Consider the following 8,606-nt stretch of genomic DNA (forward strand, 5'->3'; position numbering starts at 1 on the left):
GAGATCTTTAATCTACGAGCACTGTTGTTCGTAACCATCAACGATTGGCCTGCATTGAGTAACCTTTCAGGACAGACAAATAAGGGATATCGGGCATGCACCCACTGTTTAGACAACACAGACAGCATGTACTTGAAGCACTGTAAGAAGGTCGTCTATATGGGTCATCGTCGATTTCTCCCTGCTCACCACCAGCTGAGAAAGAGCGGGATGCATTTCAAAGGGGCGCCAGACCATCGTAAAAAACCTGCACACCGTAATGGAAAGCGTGTGTTCGAGATGATGAAGGATGTATATGTAGTCTTCAGAAAGGGACTTGGTAGCCAACCTGTTCCGAACGATGATAACGGACATGCACCCATGTGGAAGAAAAAGTCAATATTTTGGGAGCTACCTTATTGGGAAATCCTAGAGGTTCGCAACGCAATAGACGTGATGCACCTGACGAAGAATCTTTGCGTGAACGTGCTAGGCTTCATGGGTGTTTATGGAACCTCAAAAGATACATTGGAAGCACGACAGGACCTGAAAGCCATGGGGTAACGAGATGACCTACATCCGGAAAAGAGAGATAATGGACAGCACTACTACGTCCTGCCAGTTACACTCTCAGCAAGGAAGAGAAGGATAGCATGTTTGAATGCTTGAATAGTATGAAGGTCCCGTCTAGGTACTCCTCGAATATAAAGGGAATAATAAATATGAAATAAAAGAAGTTTACAAATCTCAAGGCTCATGACTGCCACATGTTGATGACCCAGTTGCTTCCGGTTGCACTGAGGGGTGTTCTACCAGAAAATGTCCGATTGCCGCTCGTAAAGCTATGCGCATTTCTCAATGCGATTTTGCAGAAGGCAATCGATCCATCCAAGCTATCAAAGCCACAGAACGATGTGGTGCAATGTCTTGTCAGTTTTGAGTTGTTATTTCCACCATCCTTCTTCAATATTATGACGCACTTACTGGTTCACCTAGTAAAAGAGATTGGTATTCTCGGACCTGTATACCTGCACAATATGTGGCCTTTCGAGAGGTTCATAGCAGTCCTAAAAAACTATGTTCTTAATCGTGCCCGTCCAGAAGGAAGCATCGCCAAGGGATATGGAACAGAGGACGTGATCGAGTTTTGTGTTGATTTTATTGATTCAATTGACTCGATTGGGGTTCCAACTTCACGCCACGAGGGGAGGCTCCGAGGAATGGGCACCCTTGGAAGGAAATCAAGTTTCAGCAATGATACTGATTTGTTCGACAAGGCACACTACACTGTTCTACAACAGTCATCCTTTGTATCTCCGTATATCGAGCAGCACAGGCAGATGGTAGCTTCCAAAAACCCGACCAAATCCGATGCTTGGCTTACCCGTCATCACATGGAAACTTTTCCCTCCTGGTTGCGCCAACAACTTATGGGTAACTCTGAGATTCACCCACAGCTTGCCTGGTTAGCCAGGGGACCTGCTACCACAATCGTCAAATTCCAAGGCTATGAGATAAATGGTTACACATTTTACACGAGAGCCCAGGACCAGAAAAGCACGAACCAGAATAGTGGTGTCCGCATAGATGCCATGGACAGAAATAATAGCAAGGAGTCGTATTATGGTTTCATACAGGAGATATGGGAACTCGAATACGGACCGCTGTACATCCCTCTATTTCTTTGCAATTGGGTGAAGCTAACTGCCGTCACCAAAGATCAGTACGGAATGACAATAGTAGATCTGAGCAAGACTGGATACAGTGATGACCCATTCGTACTTGCCAATGATGTGCATCAGGTGTTCTATGTGAAGGACATGTGCAGCAAACCCAAGAGGAATCCAGAAGAGACATGGGAGCCAAAGTGCCACATAGTGCTTCCAGGTAAAAGAAAAATCGTGGGAGTCGAGGATAAAACAGACCAATCAGATGATTGTCATCAGTTTGATGGCATGCCTCCATTCGCCGTTGAAGTTGATCCAAGCATCCTGCTATCCAAAGAAGAGGCTCCGTACTTACGCCGCGATCATGATCAAGGAACTTTCGTGAAGAAGAAATTTTACAACGTTGTATTGTAATGCGTTAAATGTACATGACCTTTGTGTATTAATTGATACAATTTGTAATTTACCCTATGTATGATTTCATGTGTTATTAAATTTGTTAGGTGAAGATTTTTTAGATAAACATGAACATTGTTAACCACATCCTAACATGGATTTTTCTGCACATTGAAATAATTTAATTGAATAATTTCTTGATCACAGCAATGCAGTAAAATAAATATTTTACAGGCTAAATGAACTGGTATAGAATTAATGATTAATTCATACTTATTGTCAATTTACTCGTTAATTAAATATATTTTTGCATGTACAAAATCTATGAAGGTTTTGTTTTTCATCCTGAAATGCAGTGAAAAGGTAAAATAAAATCCATTTCCAAAAAACAGGCGGGAGAAGAAAAATAGGAAAAAAGACCTTTTGTCTCGGGTGCTAACGGCAATCGGGATAAAAGGGTACGTTTCGTCTCCCGCCCGAACGTACCCTTTTATCCCGGGTCCCGTGACCAACCGGGATAAAAGGCCCCCCCCTTTTATCCCGGTTGGTGACGGGACCCGGGATAAAAGGGTACGCTCCCAGCCCCACCTGGCGGGGGCACCCTTTTGTCCCGGGTCCCGTCACCAACCGGGATAAAAGGGGGGGGCCTTTTATCCCGGTTGGTGATGGGACCCGGGATAAAAGGGTGCGCTCCCAGCCCCACCTGGTGGGGTACCCTTTTGTCCCGGGTCCCGTCACCAACCGGGATAAAAGGCCCCCCCCCCCTTTTATCCCGGTTGGTGACGGGACCCGGCACAAAAGGCCCTTTTGTCCCGGGTGCCATTACGAACCGGGATAAAAGGGGGGGTTAAAAGGCACTGTACTCCCTTCTACCCCCCGCCAGTTACACACTTAGCCAAATTTTCGCCAAGTCCCGCGCGTTCTCCGCCGTCGCCGCGCGTCCGCCTCCCTCGCCGTCCGCCGCCGCCGTCGTCGTCCCATTGCGCCGTCGTCGTCCCCCGGCCGGCCCGCCTCGATCCCTTCCTCGTCCGTCGACGCGCCCGGCCCCTGGCCACCTCATCGCCTCCGGCCACCGGCTCCACATCCTCGTCACCGGCTCCATCCTCGTCGCCCCTCGTCGCCGTCTCGTTGCCGTCCCACCTACGCCGCCGTCGTCCTCGTCGCCTCGGCAGCTGCCGAACTCGCCGCCCCGGCCGCCGCCGTCCCGCCGCCCGGCCGCCGCCGTCCCGCCGCCCCGGCCGCCGCCGTCCCGCCGCCCCGCGCGCGAGAGGTTCGCTGCCGCGCCGGCCGGCAGCGCCGTCGGGAGGGTTTTCTTTTTAAGTTAGGAAATTAAGTTTTATTTTTAGATAGATTTCTAATTTTGTTAAGTTAGATTTTTAGATTTGTAATTTTGTTAAGTTAGATTTTTAGATTTCTAGTTAGTTTGTTAAGTTAGATTTCTAGTTAGTTTGTTAAGTTGGAGTTGATACAGAGAAAATGAAGTTAGAAATTCGTAGGATGCACCGCCGTCCCTCCGCCGTCCCGACGCCGTGATCGCCGCCGTCCCGCCGCCCGTCAAAACCTAGTTCCGGTGAACCGTCCCCGCCTCCGCCGTACCGTCACCGCCTCCGCCGTCCCGTCACCGCCCGTGGTTCCGGTGAACCGTCCCCGCCTCCGCCGTATCGCCGCCGTGACCGCCGCCGTCCCGCCTCCACCGCCCTGATCGCCGCCGTCCCGCCTCCGCCGTCCTAATCGCCGCCGTCACAACCTAGGCACCGCACGTGGATATTGTAACAAATTCGTAGAAATTCGTCAAAATTCGTAGAAATTCGTAGAAATTCGTCAAAATTCGTAGAAATTTGTAGAAATTCATAGAAATTCGTAGAAATTTGTAGAAATTCATACAAATTCGTAGAAATTCATACAAATTCGTAGAAATTCATACAAATTCGTAGAAATTCATAGAAATTCGTAGAAATTCGTAGAAATTTGTAGAAATTCGTAGAAATTCGTAGAAATTCCTAGAAATTCCTAGAAATTTGTAGAAATTCGTCAAAATTCATAAAAATTCCTAGAAATTCCTAGAAATTTGTAGAAATTCGTCAAAATTCATAGAAATTTGTATTAAGTTTCCGGACTTTGTATGATTCATGTTATTTTATGATTTCATTATATGCATGTATGATTCCGGACTTTGTAGGACTTTGTACAAATTTGTAGTAAGACGATTTCTATGACTGTCATGTATGATTCCATGTATGTTTCCATCAATAGTTGAAATGGCAGACGATGAGACCGCAAGGTATATCATGGAGCAGATAATCGCTGGTGATGGTAGTGGCGACAACGTTCCACTATCATACACGGATGAAGAGGGCACCCAGGCGGACATGTTCCTCAACATGTCCGCCGATGGGAATGAAGAGCAACAGCCGCAGCAACAACTTGCCGTGGCGGAAGGTTCCGGCGAGGTATATACAACCATTCTTGTATTGTTTCACGCCACCGTTACTACTACGTACTAATTAACGAATCTTGAACTGTTAGCCCTCCGGATCGACACAAGGGCAGAAGACCCGAGGTCGTACAAAGGTGATGGAAGGGAGGCTTGTCATCACCGAAGTTACAGAAGAGGGCAGGCCGGTTGCTCCCGAGAAAGTAGCAAAGAAATACGTGAGTCAAATCAGGGCAATCGTCCTGGACAACGTGCCTATCAGCATCAGAGAATGGAAGGGCAGAAGCACTAATCCGTACGCCCTTCCAGAGACAGAAAAGAATATGCTGTGGGAAGACGTGAAGAGACATTTCACATTCCCCGAAGGATATAGTGAGAAGGATGTCAAAACGTGGACGCTTAAGAAGATGGCTACTCAATTCCAGACATTCAAGAAGATGCTGGATACCCACTACATCAAGAAGGGCAAAAACTCCAGACTTCAACGCGTGGCCAAAGTTGAGGGACCACTAGGATGCATTTGTTGAATACAAGAGGAGTGAAGAAGGTGTGAAAAAAATCACGACCAACACAGCAAATGCTAGTCAGAAGGGCTACCACCATCATTTGGGGCGAGGTGGGTATGGCTCAGCAATTCTCAAGTGGAGGAAGATGGAACAAAATCTGATCGAACGGGGAATCGTACCTGCAACTATTGAATGGCCCGAATGATCAAAGAACTGGTACTACGCTCATGGAGGCTCCCTAAGCCAAGAGGATGGGACGTTGATTTTCAATGACACAATACGTGAGAAGGCCGAACATCTCATGAAGAACATTGAAGATTCCAAGGCTGGGAGGTTGAGGGTGGACCAAGAAAATGATGAGCTCACATTGGCCCTCGGTAATCCAGAGCACCCAGGAAGTTGCCGAGGGTTCGGGGTGGTTCCGCGGAAGTTCGCTTTCCGAGGCGACAGCGCCTCTTACAGAAGCCGGAAGCGAAGAAAGGAACAGATCGAGGAGAGCTGGCGGCAGATGCTAGAACAAAGAATGATGGATGAAATCAATCGGTGGGTGGCCGACGCAGTTGCGGAGTTGGCCCAATCTGGAGCACTGCCGAATCCTAACACCGCCAGCCCTTCTCAACGCCTCGGGAGCAGTTGTGCTTCTACAGGGGTCCCCGATGCGCAGACGCCCAGGTTACCCGTGGAGGAGCAACGGTTCCCCGTGGATGCCATCACGCAACGGACCTCATGTGAGTTGCATGCACCGGTCGGCAACCTCACTATTAAGGTATACTTATACATAATATTTATGCAATCTTGTCAATTGATCCAGGCCTCGAGATCGGAGTTCAACTTGTTTACTTCTGCTATATGTACAGGTAGCGTACGGGAGTGCATTAGCAACCCTGGCAAGGTAGAGCAGTCATGGCATGGACATTCCAACAGGCTACGCCAGCGTCTGCGTCGAGCAAATAGTTGATCCCCAGTATGAAGGTCTAGAGCTCGACTTCCCGGGAGGCGACGGGGAAAAGACATTGGCAGATGCGCTTCATGGGATCATTCTATGGAAGAAATGCTACATCATTATTCCCAGCACGGAGCCATCTCCTCAGACCTCAAGACCGCTCCCCGTAGATCCCTAGCAGCGACCTTCTCCTCATACCTCGAGACCGGCATCTCCTGCTCCAGGACCGTCCCTTCCATCTATATCAAGGTCTCCATCTCCACCACATCCTGGTGCTGGGAGCGACGACGACAATAACAACACCCCTCCTCGATCACCGTCGCCGGCACCAAGAGCGGCCCCCTTGAAGGAACCTGCAGCACCACTAAAGAAGTCACGAGCACCACCTCCCAAGCAAAGACAGAGAAAGAAGAAAACAAAGGAGCCTGAAGTGACTCGTAAGGAACACTGGGAGGCAATGTCTCATGAAGAACAGTGGGCAGAAATCCAACGAGAGGCCAGTGAGTGGTTCAAGAAACAAGCCGAATTAAAAAAGGCAAGGGAGATGGAGCCACCGCCAGTAAGTCGGCGAGATTTAAACTTTTTTATCAGGATGGAAGAAGGAGCCAAGAAAAGGATACCACTCTTGTCAAACTATGAACGGGCTCTAGTAAAGGCTGATGAAAAGGATAAAAGGAAAGGAAAATCATCCTCCAGCGGTCCAGTCCCCGACCTCACCCATTTATCAAAAAAAGATGCTCAACGGGTAAAAGCAATGCCCTTGGATCAACAAGCAAATGTATTGAAGTTCATGGAAGAAACAGGTCTGGGACTTGATGAATGCATAGGGCAAGTTGAGACGCCAACTGCACCGCCCCCTGAGCCGAAGTGGGCTTATGAGCTAGGCAAACCTCTAGTAAAGCCTTCATTGGTATGGAAGCTATCAACAAAGATGTTCGAATTCCATCAATGGTACATGATGGCATCCGCCGACTCGAGGGAGATGGTCGGCATGAAGGTAAAACCGATAGATTTTCACGGTGAAGGGGAGAAAGTGTTGTGGCTAAACTTCAAGGATATATACGAAGTGTACCATCATGATGCCCTGGACGTCTCTCTGATCAGCGCTTGGATTCTGTAAGTGTCCGTTTATCTCTACATGTAAATTTTGGCGTGCGTCACCGTACTAACTTCATCTTCCATTTCATGTAGGATGCTAATTCAGACATGCCGCCGAGAGGCGTACCTACATATAGGCTTCATGGATCCATCTGTAGTTAACCAACAACAGATACAATTAGCGCCGGAAAAAACCTTTGCGGAAATATACAATTTCCTACACAAACAAACATTCAAGGATTTCATACTACTTCCATACAACTTCAAGTAAGTGTGTGTATACCGTTTACTTTCGATGTCTTTTTCCTTATCTCTACATGTTAGTTAGCTCTAATATGCATGAACATTTTACGCACGCAGCTTCCACTGGATCCTTATTATAATTGAGCCTGAAAGAAGCCACGTCACTGTCTTTGATTCGTTAAGGAAAGATCCGGTGGACTACCAAGAATTGCAAGACATGCTAGGCTTGTAATAATTCTGGACCTTTATCTCTATGCAAAAATTTATTTCCTAAATTTTATCCCTGTTACACTATGTCATTCATTATTCTAATCCGCAGCGCATGGAAACAATTCATAAGGACACACAAAGGTCCATTCAAAGAAAATCTTACATGGAACACAGACTTCCCGGTACATATGCAGTCTGCACATTTATTACATTGTATAACACGAATATTTCATAACTTATTTTTTCCGCACTGAAGTGCTTAAGACAGGAACCCGGGAATAATCTATGTGGCTACTACATCTGTGAGCACATGCACAGTTTTTTGGGACCCAAGGGACCGAAGATGACGCCGCACAACTTTAAAGTACGTAAAATAAAACTATTACTAGTTAATTATTTTCTAGCTCCTTATATGTATTTGTTCATGTAACATTCACAAATTTCCAAATTATAGATGTTAAATATTCAACAAGGACTCTTGAAGGAAGAAAGAGTAGCGGCAATATGTGAAGGTCTCATTGGATTCATAATGGACGAGGTGGTAAATCCAAAAGGAGAATTTTATTACGATGGACGACAATTAGACACTCCGATCAGCAACACCACGACCGGAAGATTGTAGGAAGATACTTTGATTTATTTGTATATATAATACGCGCTAATTATGATCGATTTGTACTAGCTAGTTGAATTGTGTATATGAATTGTGTATAAGGATTGTGTATATATATAGTAATTGTATAATTACAAATCCCATTCGTTTAAATACTAGTTGATTTCGTTCTAAAAAAATCTCAACTACAAGGTTAACAAATTAAAAGGGCCACGGTACTACGTATATGTGATGCATGCATGAAAAATTCAGGCGTCACAGCAGTACCATGCAAGCGCCATTTAGTCCCGGTTGGAATCGAGCCGGGACTAAAGGGGACCCCTTTAGTCCCGGTTGGGAAATCCAACCGGGACTAAAGGGGTCCCCTTTAGTCCCGGTTGGTCTCACCAACCGGGACTAAAGGGCCTGTCCCGCGCCTGGCGTGGCAGGCCCTTTAGTCCCGGTTGGTGACACCAACCGGGACTAAAGGGGGTCCTTTACTCCCGGTTAAAAGACCCGGGACTAAAGACCCCCCCCC

Source organism: Setaria viridis, chromosome 6, assembly GCF_005286985.2.
Source record: "Setaria viridis chromosome 6, Setaria_viridis_v4.0, whole genome shotgun sequence".
NCBI classification, from domain to species: domain Eukaryota; kingdom Viridiplantae; phylum Streptophyta; class Magnoliopsida; order Poales; family Poaceae; genus Setaria; species Setaria viridis.